The following is a 20,273-nucleotide window of genomic DNA, read 5'->3' on the forward strand; positions in this document are numbered from 1 at the left end:
AAAAAAAATATATTTACTGTCTTAATCTGCTAAATTTTGACATAATTTGTTAAACATCAGAAAAATTATACACAATCCAACCTCTGGAATGTCTAATCTAAAGAGTCAATAATTACTCTTTATTGTTTTATTACTTTGAATTGGGCTTATATTTTTTCATTATTAAATAGAGTCTTAAATGTTACAAGGTAATATTATATATTTCTACAGTGATTCATGACATATTAATGTTTTAGTTTAATTCTAAAAGAAAATTGTTCATTATTTCCAAATTCTTGGGTGAAAGGGATGAAAGAAAGCACTTTCTTGGTAGAAAACAAAGTATTGGAAGGAACAGGAAAGAAATACTATTTTTTAAAATAATATGGGGAAGTCACCAGGAAAAGTTTCTACTCTCAGGCAAAGTAGCTAAAGAAGATAAAGATGTCCAACATCTAAAATCTACCATAGATCTCTCTCTTCAACTTTGATATCCTGGTCCCTTGTCACTTAATCTATTGTTTCTAAGTCTGAAGACTTAGATGTCTCAGCTTTTATCATAACTGGATTCAGGCAACAATATTAATGCCACACTACAATGCCCAAAATGTAAAATGTAAACAAACTCAAATTATGATGAGGATGTTTGGCAAAGGGCTAAAAGCCTCCTTATTCTGGGGACAAGAGTAAAGGAAGATGATCTGCAACAAGAAAATCAAGTCAGTTGGTTGAGTATCAGAAATCCATATCAGAGGTGAAGAGAAACATGACAATCTCAACATCTGAAAACTGGTAGAGACCAAATAGATCGATGTTAGGTAACTTAAAATCTTAAAATAGAGTATGGAAAACTCAGTCATTAGGATTCATAAAAGTCAAAGTATAAGCCACTCGGAGAATGAAGCAGAAAACTGTAATGCAACAAAGGAATCCAGTGATTCAGAGAGAGATAGAACTGACACTAAGCTAAGCTAACATGTGTACACTGAATGAATCCATCTGTCAAGAAAAAGCAAAGATGATGAACAAAGGAAGCAATTATTTTAGTGACACTCGTCATGAAACTATACTGACTTTTTATACTGACTCTCCTAAAATCTATGGTACACATGTAAATATATTTATAACAGAATCTCAAATAACATTGTCACATTTTTACTTTTCTCAAGGTTTCTATTATCACTCACTAGTTTTCTCATTCTGGTTTAGGAAGAATAATGGTTGATATTTATTTCAATATTACATGTCAAGCTATGTGCTGAGATGGGGGAAGCATTTTTTTGTTTAACACAAAATCCATCCAGAATGGATATTATTTTTTTTTTTTAAGATAAGGGACCTAGGATCAGAATTCATATTGTTCTAATAATGGAGTCAGGATTCAAATAAGTCTATGTGCCTTCTAAGACTTTATCGCTTTCTTTACTTTTCTGGAGACAAATCAAAATTTTATCCAATGCATTGACTTTAGAAAAACAAAATTCCAGCAATTATTTAGAAAGTTAACATTAAGCATTATTAGAGTGTTTTGCTTTTGTGTTATTTGTATAGTAGTAGTGAAGTAGAATCCATAGGTTTCTTATAATGTAATCACTTATTTTTTCTCTATTTTTCTTATACAAATAGTACTTTGATGAATAGCACCTTATCAATACACATGTTGAGTACTGCTATTCCTCTTCTTCAGTTTTCTAATCCTTTCCTTCATGTATGCACTTATTCAAGGAATATTTATCGAGTGTCTCTTATAAAAGGATATGCTTCTACCTCCCATTTTATAAGATATTTGACTAGAATATGTCACCTTTGTTTAAATAGAAATATACCAACTGGTCCATAATTTAATGGTCAGTATTATATATATATATATATATATATATATATATATATATATATATATATATATGTATAATTTATAATGTATATAAATGTATAATATAGTAATAATGTAATATATAAATATATATATTTAGAAGAGTCCTTGGAATAGGCCCTATTAAAATTAAGATGTTATAAATTAAAATTCATGAGATTAAGACAACAATGCAATAAAAAAATCCAAGTTTTAAGTAATACCTATTTTTTGGTAACTTCATGGCAATATGCTGGATTCAAATTTGAATGCAACTTCCAGGAAAAAAATTATTTATTCAAGCCCTACATATGACTATATTAACCCAAGGCAAAATAATAAAAAATATGTTCTGTTCTTTGATGCATATACTAAATTTAACAGTGATAAAGGACAAATATATTTGAATAAATATATTCATTTTTAAAATCTAACACATTTCTGTTTCCCTTACTCTATTTGATTTTTAACTTGCATTTTTATGTCCATCATATAAAAGATGGGTTTTCTGTTGCTTTTATTTTATTAAAGGTCTATGGTGGAGCACACATTTCACATTCAATGAAATGTTTTCATAAAAAAAATTTACATATTCTAAAATTTACATAAATTTTTCTGCAATTTATGCATTCTATCTGGTCATACTGAGGCAGGTAATGGCTGTTTGTCTATGTTACAAATTGGAATAACCAAGTTATTCATACACCTAAACTGCAAATCCATCACTTTGATCTTTTATATTTTCCCCTTATATATTTGTGTCTTAGCGGTATATCTCAACTAGGCGCACTGAGACAGAAAGTTAAATGTTTAGTTTAATGACTTTAAACTCCAGGGAAAGTGTCTTCAATAATTTGGTAAGGAATGCAGTATTTACTGCTATATTGTATAGCAGCAGCCTTTCTAACTCCATCTTTATCCAGAGTAAAATTAACTACCTTCATTTCTGCAGCAATTGTTAACAAGCCTTCAGGGGTACCCCACAATTTCCCTGGTTTCTCTCTCCCTCTCCTGTTAAGCACAATACCTCTTACATCCCTTGCTAGGCAATCCCAAAGGTCAAGAGAAGTCTTGCCCATTTCCACTTTTGGAGATCCCATGAATATTTAGAAAAAGAAAGAAATAATAAGACTGTTACAAAAACGGTGGTATATCTAAAATACTTATATTTTAAAATTATTTGGTTTTATCATATACAAATACAATAAAATTTAATTATGCCATTTCAAGATAATTGTAGAATTTATTAAAAATAATTAATCAGTTAGAACATTTAAGGCAGTGAGGTTCAGCAAAAAGACACAAAACTAAAATTCTATAATAGAGATGTTAGCCAGATAGGGTCTTTCTGGGGTTTTATATGTATCTCATTAGTAAATAATGTTACAACTCTAAACTTGAGACCTGTCATAGATATGAGGCCTGAACTAAGTGGCCCTTTTGTCCTAGGCTGCATCAAGTTCCAAAACCAATCTGAAACTCAACACAGCAATAACAAAGTACCTTATGGTGATTATAAACTTTTTTTATATTAAACTTTTATATATAAACTAATTGACATTGGAAAGCATGAATATCCAATATAAAAATCTATACATAGAAAGCAAATATAATAAAAATAAAATGGAAATTTGGCATAAACATAAAAATATTACTTGAGAAATAGTTTGATTTTGACTATCACAGCCCATTTTTCAACCACCCTTTTTCAGAGTTTGCCATATTCATATGGACATACCGTCTTAAGTTAGAAAGCAAAACCAAAATTGTGGCCATCCTTCAAGCTGTTTGATTCCTCCCTGAAAAGGGCTGAGAGAGGAGATCACAGGTGGCTGAGTAGGTAAAGAAATCTTACAGTTATGTCATGTCATGAAAAAACTGAAAAGCAGTATCACTTGAAATGCTGCTAAAATGGTATGTCCATAAAGTATGTGATTCACTAAGTACTCTGGAGTGTGCTTTATTTTTTTTAATGTTTTTTTGTGTGTGTGTTGACCCTCCAAAAGACACATGGGCAGAGTCGTAGATGAAAGGAGCTTATGTTACCTCTCCAAATAAGCAAAATGTCTACAAAAGAAGCTTTGAGTCTAGTGGTAGACTTTAAGACTACAAAAAAAAAAAAAAATGATTATGATGCATCACTGGAACCAGAATTCAAGAAAAGAGAAGCCTTTGACTTTCACCTGGCAATATTACTGGATAGCCACACCAAGTGTCCATTAGGTATTAGAACTTTGATATGTAAATCTAGACTTGGGTTAATCAAAATCAATTACTACAGTTGTCTAGAGGTAGTATTTTGTATAAGTATTCATTTTCAACACAAGGACACATTCAGAAACTGCTGCTATATTGATGACAGTAGTCTAAATATTCCTAATTAGAAATATTAGTTAATTTATTCTAAGTTCTTATCCATCAAATATTAGGCTCCTCATCACCATTATATTATTTATTTCACAATACTAGTAAGTATTTTTGTGTAATTTTACATAAAGTATAATAACTACCATTAAATCTACCATGAGGCTATATTAAACCAATTATTTCAGAATGCTTGGTGCCTTGACTGTGAGCCAGAGAATTTGATACTGAGCCTGGCTCTGACATGATGCGATCATGTGGTCCTGGCAAGTCTCTGAACCTCTCTTCCCTCATCTTTAAATGAGATGAAAGGAGTTAGGTGACAACTATAAAGGAAAGAGGAAGAATAAATCTTTGTTTTAGCTCTAAATGAACATGATATAAGAAATTAGTGTAAAAAATCACTACTCATTCTCCTAGACAAATATCTCAAGGAAAGGTAAACAAGACCTAATGCTCATTTCATTAATTTTACTAACTAACCTATCTCTAAAGTTGTAAGGCAGTCTAATAAAATAGGGCCCTCTGGCCCAATCCATTTGGGAGACAAATTGAGGATGCTATGAAAAATATGTCACCCACAACAGCTCAGCTTTAATGTGAAAGTTCAGTGTTTAAAAAACAAACAAGCTCACGGCTTTTTATGGATTTAAAATCATCTACATGACTCCTGAGTAAACCTACCTTACAAAAGTTGAAGTACTAAACATAAAATCTACCTAGCAGTGATGTGGCATGGTCTAAAATTAAAAAGATTTGTTTTTCCTCTCAGTAAAGAGTCCATTTTATTTTCATCTATAAGAATAGAATATGGAATACAGCAGCATCTCAAACTGATGAATTTGAAGTAAATACAAAGGGCTATGTAGCGGGCATGCATCTGCAAGATAAGGAATTAATGATTCTGGAAAAAATGGCACTGCTCCCATTAAAATTTAGAAGTATGTTCTTCATTGCTCTGCATGCCACAGACGACTAATGCCTGCTTTCTCATTTAAGAGAAAATTAAATTCATTTATTAATGAAGTGGCTAGCTGCAAAGCTGAGCTTTCCAAAACACAGTGCAAAAATTGCTGTTAGAAGGTAAACAACTTGAAATTCAGACTTAATCTCACAGCTAAACATTTGGTTTATTACATGTAAGAACTTTCATAAACATGCCATTTTTCTATTGTGTTTGTAATTTGCAGATTTAATTTACTTTCTGCACCTTCAGAAACATCCTCCTCTTTCCCTCTCGCCCAGGTTCTATGAGATATCATTTGGGATATTTTTCTCAATGTTGAAAATATTTGCTAAAAGAAAAAATAACTTATTTTGCTAAAAGTCTTTGTCAAAACTTTATTTGATGTAAAATTACCGTTATAATGTGTTATTAGGCAAAGACCTATTTTAGTCAAAATGTAAACACCACAAAATGTAAAGAGCCCAATATTTGATCATCTTAGAATTTAAATGCCTTGGTCTATTGGGATTCCTGTAGAAGAAACTTCAATGGATTTTTTGTTTGTTTTTGCAAGGAAAAAAAAAAAAACATTTCTTGGAAGGAAAATAGCCTTAAAACAGTGAGAGGAAGAAGTTTAAGTCTGGTCTGAGAATAAGTCTACGTCAAAGAGGAGGGGTGATTTGGGTGGTAACATTGTGCTCCACGTGTTCTCTGGTCTGAATTCCTCTGTTGGAAACTTATGCCAAATGTCAGAGAAGGAAAACAGGAAAAAATAAAGAGCTGGATCTAAAGTTATTAAAAGTCCAAGAAAGCACTCCTTTGTGGTCTCTATAGCTAAAAAAGGCACATGTGGAAGAGAAGATTCTCATTTAAGGAATACAAAACTAAAACATGAGCAAGAACATCAATCTTAGGAACCAACAGGAGAATGAGGGAATGACTTGACAGGGAGCCATGCTAGTCTGCATCCAGAAGCGGAGCAAAGCTGCAGGAATATCCCTGAGCATGCCTGCCTCAAGAAGGTGCTTTCTTGAGCATATGAAAGGTTAGTAAGGCCTATGGAAGAAGCGGTATCATTTTCTGACATCTACTTGAAAATCAAATTATAATCCCTACCTTATATTATCCTAATTTTTCTGATAGCCATTTTCTTAAACATTATCCTCATTCTTGGAGATATGATGACCTACTAAATCATTTTATGCAATATTTAAAGTATTGCTACGTAATTGCCTAAATTCAACCACTCAATTCATCCATAATACAGGTCTTTCTTCCTATATAAAAAAATTCACCAAGACGCCAGTTTTAGTCCACTCCTGTCTCTTGCTTAAAGACCGCACTAAGGTCTCCTAAGACATCAAAAAGATATCAGTGTGCTGTTGCTCACAGTTATTCTTGGACAGTTGGCTGTGGCCAAACGAGCCCCACAAAATAAATGATCCTCAAGCTTCTCTCAATCTTCAGAGTAATTATAGTAATATAGTCACCATATACTTTGAAAGAGAATGAAAACACATAACAATTATTGTGGTTCATTATATCAACTTCTGATTGTCTGATATATCCATTTTTACCAGGAATTATTCTTATTCATTTTAATGAAATGCTTTCTCAATTGCATATATAGCACATACCCACCCAAGACCTTGCTTGCTCCTATCCAATAATTAAACATCAATTTGTCTTCTAATTTCATTCTTATCCAACCTTTGGTACAAAATACTAGCTTACATTTATGGAACACCAACCATGGGTCCAAAACCATGCCAGTGCATTATTCTCCTTCATAGAAATCTAGCAAGATGGGAAGTTTACATACGAGGAGACTGCAGTACAGAGGGTCAAATGACCTAACCACGTTCACATAGCTGGTAAGTTGCTGAATCTGTGTTCAAAGTGACATCTGTCTTCCCCCAAAATCTGTATTCTTCTTGCTTATCACACTGCTTTTTAGTTTAATTTGTCCTTACACAAAGAGAAAGTATAATATAGATTTCTAAAAGAGATTTACTCCTTATCTGGGTGGGCCACCAGCCTCCTCATGCTTTCTGAAAACATTTATTCTTCCCTTACCTCTTCCACATCCTGTTTCTTTTCCTCCTCCTCTTGTCTTATGTCTAGCTTCCCTCATACATGTTCCTCTTCCTGTACTGTCTCCTTGAAACATTATCACAGGCCCTCACATACTTGCTGTTCAGCTGCTTATAGATGAGTTTCCAAACCATGCAAAACAGTTATATCAATTCATTTTCTTCTTATATTGCTACTTAAAATTGAAGACTTAGTGGGAAGAAATCCAGAGGCAAATAGATGCTTTAAAAAAATCCCACAATTTCCTTAGCTTGTGTAGCCAAGAATATGATTCTTTCAGGTTTAAAGCAAAAAAAAAAAAAAAAAAAAAAGCCTTCAGTAAGTCTTTTACAATTTAAAGGAAATCTAAACAGGAAATGATAGTTACAGTGCCTCATAAGTATGTAAATACATAGTTTTTAAAATCCCTCTGATAATCATTTTATCCGATCATAGCATTAATTACAGGAGGTAAACAAATGGGGTGCAACTGATAAAACAGGGTTAAGAGATTGTCTCATCACACATCAAACAACTATCAGAAAATTACCTAGAATTGAGATAATTTTATCCCATCCCAGTTGAGCAAATTTTCAACTGCAACCACTCAGATGTCTACATTGAAGATAAATAAATAAAATACTTAAATATTTATTGAGCATCTATTCTGTTTAATTCCAGGCCTTTAAAGGGATAGAAAATCGTACACATGAACTTTACCATCTAAAACAGATTTTTTAAACTCTAGGGGGCTACTGATAGACTTTAGAACTCCATGAAGTTCAGAAAATTATATACAAAATGTTATAAATTTTACCTTTTCCTGAGGAATAGTTTGAGAGTTCTTATCAATTTTCTAAGTGTTTCTGATCAAAAGAATTTTAAGAACCACAGATTTAGAGCTAATAATCTAGTTAAATATATAGAATAAATGAACTACTGACTTCTAATGGGAGTTGACGATCATATACTTGTTCAATTCTTGGTTTAGATTGAGATGAACAATATAATGGCAAAATTAACTACTTTTTTCCAGAGATCTCATACATTTTCAAAATCATATAATCTGAAAGTAGCATCTCAAACATTTTTTTTTTAAATCAATATATACTCCTCAGGCTGTTTCAAGCCTTTCATTAATTTTCAGAGCCCTGAAATAGTTGACTTAGACAATTTTTAAAACTTTTTATTAAATGTATTGGGGTAACATTGATTAATACATTATATAAATTTCAAGTGTATAACTTTATAATATGACATTCGTATATTGTATTATGTGCTCAACTTCAACAATTTTTGTCAGTGTTCTTATTGTTTTTATGAAGGAGAAGCTTTTTCAGAAGTTCTTAAGTGCTTTTCCAGAAGTGCTTCCCCAGCTATGTATTGGAATGATCTGATTTGGAGCTTTACATTAAAGCCCCATGCCTAGGTGCTTCATTGAAAATAACAGCAATCTCAACCTCAGTGGCAAACAGTCAAGGAAGGACAACATTACCACCGCCTGAGACTTTAACACTGGTTGGGGCAAGTAAAAAAATCAGCCCCAAAATTAACAGGAATCTCTAGAGAATGAGATGCCATAGTGGGCTTCGACCAGCTCCCAGATATTATGCAGAAGGGGCTTGAGAAAGTTGCGTGGAAGCTCAGGAGGGACTGAAAAAGGTCCCCATTACATATTTATACCTAGCTAAATCTAAAGCCCTACAGAAGTGGAAAGTGAAAGCTAGAGAAAACTTGTCAATAGTTGGAACTTTGAATGCATGCCCAACCCAAATCTAGATCCCCTCAGCAGCAAATGGAAGCCAACTGGCTCAGAATATCTAAGCACAACCTCTAACCAACCATTGGCTAACCTTTAAGCTATGCTAATCCAGGAAAGAAGCAACACCTAAGAGGACAAACCAGAATAAAAAGAACAAGTAGAGACATAAGTGGTTACCACGGGAGATATCCTTTACAGAATTTATCCAATCAAGTCATTAAATAATCAAACAAAAAAGAGCAGCAGCAGCATCAACTATCAGCACCAATGAGTAAAAGATCAGAATCCAAAATTGTTACAATAGATCATCAAAAATATCCATTTTTCAAACAAAACTTACAACACACAAAAAAAACCAAGAGAGGGTCATCAGTACAAAAGAAATAAAGCAGTCTATCAGAACTGACTCATTGCAAAGGAATGAAACTCCAGCTAAAGCATTATTGTGAATTAGTCAGGATTGAACAGGCTGCAATAGAGTCTTAGTTGTTCCTGATAAAAGAACATGTCAGAGTTTCAGAAAGTAACTCAGGTGTCCTAAACGCTAAAGTAGTCTAATTCTATCGTTTAGATACCAGTCTGCAGTATTTTGAACACCAAAAACACCCATTCTTCTGTATTTAACCCACTGGCTATTATTCCAATCACTCAGTCACCGCAGCTGTCTGTACCACTTGCGGCGCCTGCTGTGATCATCTCCACAGAGGATGAGCATAAAAATTAAGTATGGAGGGATGCCATTATAAACTGGCCCTGGAGTTTTGCCCTTCCCAATGCTTAACACTATAACTGATTAGGTTGGAAAGGCGCAGAAGAGCATCTGGACAGGAAGGAAAACACCTTATTATCTCAAGAAGTCCACGCTTTAGAAGGTCTGACGGACTTCTCCTGGTCCTAGTGTCTGAATTGCCTTTCCCCCCTATAGTTGATAATGGAAGAAAAGCATTACCCATGTATTGTCTTTTTAAGAGAACAAAATTAAGCAAGAAAATAGTTTATGAAGAAAACAGCAATAAATAAGGGAGACAAAATCAGTGATTTTAGTATGTTTCCATTATTCCTGCTATAAATTTCATTACTGAGACTGTTTTTTAAAGAGACTGCACTAGTACTTTATTTTGTCCCTTTTGCATTTTCACATTTATAAAGTCAGGTTGAGCGTCACAAGATCTGTGTTCTATATGGTTGTGATTAGTTTAACCAATTTTATTATGTAGGCAAAACAGAGCAGCAGTAGGGCTATATCCTCCCACATAGATGCCTAGGGTGAGCACTTTCTCCCCAGGGTTTCTGTGGGATGTGGAAGCATATTCTTTCCATAAAAGCATCTTGGGCTGTTAAAGCCCACAGGAGAACTGCTCTCTGGAGATACAAGGCCTATGAAAACCAAGGAAGTGAAGGCAGGAGAAGATGGCTGCTTAGCAGTAGGGCCAGAAAGGAAAAGAGAAAGAAATTTAAATGTCTCAGGAAGAGGCACACTGTAAAGGGAAGAGACAAACTTCAGTAAAAAGTATATTGGGAAATGTAAAATGAATCTGATCATACGGAAATCAGTTTGGGGTAAGCTACTCACACTATTATTTAAGAGGCAGAAGTGTGCCTTACTGTCAATCTATTACACAATCTAATAAACACAGATTTCTGCTCTGTATCATAAAGAACCCAGAAGTAAATGGAATCCTCCTAGTTAGACCAAATGCAGCTTAGTCCGAAGCTTACCCATACCCCAGGTAGGTATTTGACTTGTGTGTGGAAGTATAATCTTTTATTCGCAGTTCTCTCTGATCTTAGAGAGCATCTGTGCATTGTTTGTTTGTTCTTAAGGAATATTTTCAAAAGGATTTAGTGGATTTAATCCTGCATCTTGAAATTTAAAATATTAGAAGTTGCAAATCAAATAGGAATGAGAAGGAAAAATATCAATAAGCTATTTTATATTTTCTATTAACTACAGAATCTAAGCAAAACAACATACTCTCAGCCTGGAATGCTCTTCCTCTATCTCATCATGTAATTATCGCCTTAACTTCCTAGGAGCTAATTGTTTTAGGACAACACATTCTAAAACCTCTTTATTGTCTTCATACATATGATCATTTATTAGCTGTCTATCTTCCCCCATTTACATAGAACCTCAATGAGAACAGGGACCATGTTTATCACAGACCCTAATACATAAACAAAGTGTCATGAATCTCTTGAATGAGTTCTAGATAAGAAAATGTGTCATGTGGCTCTTCTATATAGGTCATATTTCTGGGGATAGTAACCCTGAGCTTCAACAAACAATATCAGATAAAATTTGCATGTTTATTCTCTTTAATATGTAGAACACATTAATTCCTTCTTTCATAAATTGAACTAATTTTTTTAGCACCCGTAATTTAACAGTTGTTGCTTAAGATTTCAGAGCACTAAAGATGACGTCATGACCCCGTCTGGAAGAACCCACAGTACTGACCGTTCTGGTTGTTACACAGACTTCCACACAGTACCCCTGGCCTCTTTATTAATTAATCTGTGCTGTTGGACATGCCGATACCATTTTCTGGAATGGCGTAGTAGCTTTATTAGCTTGAAATGCCTTCCTCATTCTCCAAAACACACTGAATGGTGATGGTACATGCTACATTTCAAATACATACACAGGGGAAACAGCAGAGGCTTTTACAATTGTCATCTAGATCCGTGGTCTATTATGATAAAGAAAACACAGGCTGAAAATATTGACAATACAACTTTTCTGAAATAGTATGTCTTTGAATTTTTGATGCAAACAAACATTGGAAGCCTTGAAGATATTAGGCAAACTGACATTCAGATTACCAGGCTTAGATATTAGAAGACAGTTGGGGGTTGAGGGCTAGAATTGGTTAGAAATAGCTCTTATCCTGTGGGCTTAACAGAAAGCAATTTATCATTTCAGAAGTGCAGACTGAGACAAGAGTTCTTTGCCTTCAAAAGTACATATAGGTATAGATCCTAAATGCTTTCTATTTTCCTAGTGAGAACAGTGCTGAGGATAATGTTACCACAGAGGCTTTAACACTTAAAACAGGATCTCGTGTGAGCTCTCTCCATAGGGCTTAATTCAATCCTCCTTTTTATAAAGAGATAAAAGAAAATAACAGAACTGATTTTAACTACAGAATAAAGCAAAAATCACTGGCAAATGCAAAAGTTTATAAATTATATTTAGTCAAAAATAACAGAGACAGAAATATCAAATACCCTTAAAATCTTTGTGTTACCAAAATGGCATATAACAGTGAAAATCATAATATAATTTACCTCATTTCAGAGAACCATATGACATACTGTCTACAATTTGTAATAACTTTTATAAGCAACTGTACTATATTTTGGAAATAGAGCAAGAGCCCCACATCTATCCTTCTGTCAACCACTAATTTATTGGAGGAAAAAAACTTTCTGGATCTCATTCTCAGCCCTAGATTGGGGATGATAGTCTACCTTCCTAATGGGCTACTTTGAGAATTACAACTACTTCTGATTGCTTCGAAAATGTATAAAAGTATTATACAGATCTATGCCACCCTAAACAGTCACCATCAAACACCTAAAAATTGTGACTGCTTTCAAAAAGAATTCATCCAAGTTTTTTTCTCTAAAAATACATATTAGAGATGATAACATTGCTGAATATATTTTAATAAATAAACTTTAATAAATTTTCAAGAATGGAAAAGCATATGACTTTACCGTATAAACAATCAGTTACTGGTCACTAAGTGGACTGACTGATTTTGGTAAACTTGGTTAATTTTCCCGGCATAGACCCCTATTATAGATAAACCCTTCTCTATTCAGTTTTTGGGGCAGAAAACATTGTCTGAGATGGCAGTGCCTGATCCAGAGGTCATGTACTAATCTACGTCAGGCTCCAAACTTCACCTCGAAGTCCCTCATCTGGAGGCTGTGACCCCTGTTTAGAATGCAGATTATTTGATTGCTCCCTGCCTATAAAGATTGCTTCCATTCTGCATCACCCCTCAAGTCCATTCTCTCTATAGCAGCCAGATAGATCTTCTTAGAACATAAATTAGAACACGGCCTTCCCCAGATTCAATTACTCCAATGGTTTTGCACGAGCACTTAGAATTAAATTCTAATTCCTTTTCCTGGCCTTGGTGATAATAATTTCTATTAAGAAGAATGTTCTTGCACATGTCTCCAACCTCACCTACTCCATCTTTCCCTATTGTTCACAATACCTCAGCCACAGTGGTCCAGGAACTGCAGCTTATTTTCAAATCAGGCCGTTTAACTGATCATTCTTCAGCCAAACTCTCTGCTTCCAAATCTCTACTTAGCTGTCTTAGCTCCACTGTCATGTCCCTTATAACAGGAGTTCCCAACCCCCGGGCTGCAGACCGGTACCAGTCCGTGGCCTGTTAGGAACTGGGACACAAAGTAGGAGATGAGCAGCAGGCCAGTGAGCAAAGCCTCATCTGTATTTACAGCTGCTCCCCAGCGCCAGCATCACTACCTCAGCTCCACCTCAGATCATCAGGCCTCAGATTCTCATAGGAGCGCTGGTCCCTGTTGCCATAAAGGTTAGGGACCACTGCTCTAAAAGCCTTCTATTAGCGTGAGATCTAGAGAAGCTGCCAAGACACTATCACAACACCCATTTTATGTTCTTAAGAGCTCTTAAATTGTCTATCTGGTTTATTATGTGTATTGTCTGTTTTCCCACACTATGTAAATCCCATGATATTAGGAACCTCACTTTTATTTCCCACGATATTTTTAGTGGCTAAAACAGTGCCTTGTATATAGTAGGCATTCAATACCTGATTATTGAACAAGTAAATAAATAAAGCTGGTTTTTCATTCCACACTCGAGCCAATTACTTATTATTATATTTCACAATTTTTATTCTGAAATATCCCTATTTTTATATTCTAAGGACAATCCCAAAGTAATACCTACAAAAATCATGGTTTAATCATCTTTAAATCTATTCAGTCTAGCATGTGTCAGATACATAGGGAGTACTCAATATTTATGGAGTTGCTATACATAATTATTTATAATTATTTGTAATTATTTATTCTCATTTGTGCTTAGAAGTTATATGTTTGTACTTAGCTAAATGCAAACTCTAACTTAAGAATATATTTTACCACTAAAGTTTATTTTTAAATTTGCTATTTTTGGTTAATAAGAAAGGCACCCTAAGTTTAATTTTATAAAAAAACGGAAGTTAGATTCCCAGGTTAACTGATAAAAACTTATTTAGCCTATCAGTTTCTGAACTATAAAAGAACTTTGTAACATTCTTATCAACTTTGACCTCAGCATTATTTTATTAAAAAAAATATGTTGTTGATTTTTTAGAACATTTACTTTCTTCTTTTGGCTTATTTGTGAATATGAACAAAATTATTTTTTAAATAGTTACCTCTCTCTTTTAAATTGAATTAGTTTTGGAATTATTGCACATACATACATATGCACACTTATTCTCCAATATTCTTGCTTTGATTTGTTTTATAATTTTTTAACATCATTTGCTAATGATATATATATAAATCTGTAACTATTCTCACATTTATTTTTCCTTCATTATCATTAAGTTAATTAAGATGATTTGATCACTTTCTCTGAAGACTTATCACTTTCATATTGCTAACTAGTAACATAGTTTACTATTTTACTATATATTACTATATATCATGGTCGGAATTAATTCCAGATTCTCCTTTCCTAAAATTGTTTCTCCTATATTTTGAATGCTAAAACCATCAAGGAGGCAAAATATTTTTTTTCAGTTTGCTTTCAGAAATTTGTGACTTTTAACAAGTATCCAAATAGATGTGGTTCTCTATTCAAAAAATTTTTCCTCTCCTTCTGGAATCTGATTTAGGACAACTTCAATCATATCCCAGTATACCTGAGACAATTAACGTAGCATGCTAATTCTAGGGAAGAATCTCTTGGTTCTAGGGAGCAAAGACTCACCAAGTGAGGTCAAGTAAGGGAACACTGAAAGGGTACGGTGGACCATCACAGGATACTAAGTACACGTGAAAGATAATTAATGGACAAAGCATAGAAGCCAAGCAACTTGGTTCAAATTCTATCCTCACCACTTACAAAATATATACATCTGAGCAGCCATTCTTCTTAATAGAATCTTTAGCAACCTATAGAAATATACTTGTTTTATTTTTAAAATACTAAATTATAACTTTGCCAGTTATGATCCTTAGTAGTACACAAAAGTCGTGTCTATAAAATATCACTATTTTGAAGCTATAAAAAGTCAAAAAGAGGACTTGATTTTTAGAATCCAATTCCAGGCTATTAAAGAATCCTAGCAGCAACCCCGCATTCCACCCCAGAGAATGATGTACTGACCCTATTTTGAGAAACACTTTCCTTTAAAGGGTAATAATTAAGAATGGCTTTTCTAGAGTCAGATAAACTTAAATTTAAATCCATGCTCTAGCAAAAATGGTCTGCATGCATTTAGGCAAGGTATTTAACCTCTCTAACATATTTCCTGAGTCATAAAATGGGGATAATAGAACCTACTTCCTAGGTTAATTGTTAGAAATAAATGCCATCTTTGTTTAGCACAATGACTGTCCTAAAGTATTAGCTATTAATACTCTCTCTCTCTCTCTCTCTCTCTCTCTCTCTCTCTCTCTCTCTCTCTCTCTCACACACACACACACACACACACACACACACACACACACTTCGACAGAATGTCCTACCTCTTGAAAGTCCAAAATCTACCCAATAACCTTTCTGCCTTTCTACCTGGGTATCTTTTCTTTATTCTGCATCAACATTACCTCCCTTAGATTGTAAAGTATCCCAGAACAGAGATTGCATCTGGAAATTTGCCTTCTATAACAACTAGAACAATTTGATACAAACTTTTGGATAACGTTATCACAGTGAAAGATAGCTGTAAAAGTACCTAATATTTTCTAAATCCTATAATTCTTCTGAATTGAACATTCTTTGAAGTCCATAAAATTCAACAGAGTTCACCTCACAAAGTTGTTAAAGAGAACAAATCTCATAATCATTATTTCCTGGGATTGAAAGACACATAGAAAACTGATAATTTGTTCAATAACAAAGCTGTTTTCTCTCTTAAAGCGAATTCATCTTTCTCCAGTCTGCCTGATGTCCTGTTATTGAGCCTAGATGTGTGTCTGTTGAAAAGCTCTATGAATCTTTAGTATTCAAATTATTTTTTTCCAGATTTCATACTCAAGATAAATCTTCAAAAAAGCACACCTATAGCTAACCCCATCGCCTAATACGCCTAAGACCCAATCAGTGCATGCTAAGCCTGAGCATATAAATCAGAAGGATATTACTAAGGCTGAAGAACATGAATAGATGCCCCAAAGAGCTGGAAGTTTTAAAAGTTTTAAGAGTATGAATTATGAAGATTAGCCTTGATTTAACATTCCTATCTTGGAAATGAGAAGATTAAGCAAGATCACACTTATTCAATGACAGGCCTTTTCAAATCTTTTAAAGCAGAAAACAGATTGAGTCCAATGAGTTTGCTGAGCTACTATGGAGAGAAAAGAATTCAAAGAAGTCAACGACTGAAGTTGATAAGGGACCAAACCCTGGGCAATCAAGATTATTTTCTCCACAGGAAAGACTGCTAGATTCTGGCAGCAAAGTAATAAAAATATTTTCTTAAAATAGTTTAGAGACGAAGGATAATATGTAAAGATTTCAGAATCTTAGAGGACAAATTTGGAAATTGACTAATATAAAATTAATAGCACTTGTAAATCCAGGCACCACATACATCTTTGTTCATTATTGCATTAATGAGCATCTAGCCCTATTCCTAGCCTCTGGGGGCTGAGTAGTAAACAAGATAGACACTCTCACAAAATCACCAAGAAGAAAGAATTATGACTCCATTTTGATAAGTGAAGACACTTAACTTCAGAAAGATTAAAAATTTCCATAATCACAAGTTAAGTGAAAAAAACAAACCTCCACTAATATCCAGTAACCTTAAAAGATCTGTATAAACTCTGAGTATCTCACTTGCTCCATCTGTAAATCTCCACACACATTTGATAAATGCCAAATATTATCATTAAATACATATTTAATTTTATTTTGTGAACTGAAAGCTATTTTACAAGTAAACATCTGACAAATATCAGTGATCTAGAAAATATAATTACAGTAAAATACTACTTACTAGTTTGGATTGGGAACAAAGACCATTCTTATCTAAAAGGTTTGCGTTCATAAACATTTGAGTTTTTTTCAGAAATTAGAACCACAGGCCCAGATTTTTAAAATAAGACCCTGACATTTACTGTGCACACCAGAATAAGAAATGGGGGAAGTACACACAGGGCCCCCGTGCTGCAACTGTAGGGGTTCCATTAGTGCTGTAGTCTATGGGAAGGATGTCCTAAGAAGGTGTGCAGCTCACAGCCAGCAAAACCCTACCTAACGGCTCTGAGCACACAGCAGAGTAACTCAACTCCCAATTATTTTGGTAACTGTTCATAGATCTGATTCTATTTTTGATGTTTGACTGTTGATAGATTTTAAGCCCCACTTCTTCCTTTTCCCCCTTGGTATCCTCAGGGATTTCAAACAATATCCCATCCTCACCACCTAACCAGCATAAAAGCCCCAGGCCAATCTTTATTCCTTGCTTTCTCAAGCCAATTTTGGTCCTATCTGGAAAACCTGCCCTGCCTTCCTCAGAAAGCCTCATTTTTAATACTTTCTTGTTATAAGTGTAATGTCATCCATTTTGACATCAGGGACAAATGAGGAGGAAGACCTATTTAGAATGATGGCCACAACAGGAACTTAAAATCATAACTGTCCTTTTATTCATCTTTTGCAAAACTAGCTCAGTGGCTCAAGAAATTTAGAGGAATCTTTAATAGGATTATCTTTCTTTAGAATTAAGGGTCTCTATCCAAGGGCTACTTTTTTTCTTAAAGTTTTCCAAGAATTGAGTTTCATTTTCCTGTGGTCATTTGTATTTATGGACATGAGCCCTGTTGCCTTTAGGTCGGGCACTTAGGAGAGAGATATTTTGGAACACAGTGAGAGTTGCAGACAGACATTTGTGGGGGAAGGGGTGGCACAGGGGAGCACTGGACTCAGAAATTTGAGACAGGTGAAAAAAATGTGTGAACTTCCCCAGGACAAACCCAGGTTATGCTGGTTAGCGCAGCACAATTATCAACAATAGTTTCTTTTTGCTCTCAAAAGTGCTGCAATTGGATGATAGATTATGTATAGTCCTACCTTTAACCAAATATATTTTGAGACATAGAGTAGAACCATGGGTACATCTACAGAGGAGGAGTGAGTGGGGTCATCATCAGGAACACCATAAGGAGAACTTTGAGGAGAAATGATGATTGATAAAAACATCTGTTCCCTGTTCTCAGACAACAGGAAAAGAAGGGTGTATGACTATTATATATGGCACACTGACAACAGCTATAATTGACAGTTGTACAACAATAAAGAAAATCCACATAAATTAAGATGTATCTTTTTTGATAGATTACATATATAGATAGATGATCTGGAGTTGACAGACATTACAATTTCCACTCCATTGCTTTCTACCTATATAACCTAAATAATTACATTGTAATTTTTAGCTATGAAACAAAAATACAAATTCCTCTGTCTTGAGCCATTTTAAGGATTAAGTAAACTAACATAGGTAGAGGTTATTATAAAACACCTGTACACATAAGGCTAAATATATGAACTATAGCTGCTGCATATTATTATAATGATGTTAGTATTATTATTTAGTAACAGTACCCAAGTTACCAAGTTCTTCAAACTATTTTAACAGGGAGAATAAAAACAATAAAAACAACCTACAATAAAAATAAATCTTGTCTTAAGACAGCTGTTGGGATGACAAATTGACACTGTCCTTCTGAAAGGTAACTTGTCACAATATATAAAACTCTTTGTTCATATTATTTGAATCAGCATTTGCATTTGTGGAAACTTATCCTTAGGGAAAATCATTCCTGTACATAGTCAACAGGGTGTAATACTTTGAGAAATGGATTTAGAAATCAGATAGCATAAGGGTTAAATCCATACTTACTAGCCGTGCTACCTCGGTCAAGTTATAAAAAATTTCAGACATTTCCTTTTTTAAAATGGAGACAATTAATTATATTACCTATTTTATGGAACTCTTGAGAGTGGAAAATTAAATTATGGGAATAAAGAATAGTGTATGAACTTTAATAAGTGCTCAGTTAAGTATTATTTTTATTAAATATGACCATTAATTTCCAAATTATTAATAATCATGAAGAATTAGAAACTAGCTCAAATGCCTTATGGAAAAGAAACTGATTCACTAAATTATGTTGTACATATAATTACATAGACTTTAAAAATGCCTAGAATATTTCATGTAATATATACCATTTCAAAATAATGTTAAGTCTATGACTGTCCTTTTTTTAAATAAAATGACTTGAGTTCAAACATTTAGAAGTGACATTTTCTTTTTGATAGGATTATACATAATTATTTATTTTTACTTTCTCTATCTTTAAAAATTTTATAACTAATATGATTTGCTTTTATAATCAGGACAAATTTGAAATTATAAATGAAGGAAACAAAAAGAATGTGCTCATTGTCTACAATCTAGTGATCCTTTTTAATTGCTTCATAGAGCATTTTAGCATAAATAGTGCAAAAATTACTATAAGTCTAGGTCAAACACTTAAAATAATAATTTCTCAATTAGTTCAACCCAAAATTTATTATATTTATGAGGAATCTCTCTCTGAATTCAATTTGGCACCCTATCGGTGATTCTACAGTTAACAAAACAGATGCAATATTAATGAGACCAAGGTAGAAAGCCTTCCATGCAGAAATAAAAGTGTTTTGACATCATAAAGTGGATAGGCTGTGTAAAATTACATAGCCATGTAGCTTTCAATTTTGTTTAAGACGTTGGAACACTTTCTTGTCTACTAAATGCAACAATATGATACAATTTGAGAGAATAAAGCAACACACTTTTGTTTTTTCTGAGATAGAGAACGATAGCAAAAAATAAATAACAAAACTCATCCCAAAATCTTAGCCAGAGTTACTACATGTAACAACTTATTTTTTATCTATGGAAAATGCACACTAAATTTATAAGTGCAGTTTAACCACAAATGTAGGACTCTGCAAACAAAGAGAATATGTGCTTAATGGAAGTAAAGTATGTTCTATTCAGAATAGGCCCTTATAACCT

Source organism: Pteropus vampyrus, unplaced genomic scaffold (assembly GCF_000151845.1).
Source record: "Pteropus vampyrus isolate Shadow unplaced genomic scaffold, Pvam_2.0 Scaffold153, whole genome shotgun sequence".
NCBI classification, from domain to species: domain Eukaryota; kingdom Metazoa; phylum Chordata; class Mammalia; order Chiroptera; family Pteropodidae; genus Pteropus; species Pteropus vampyrus.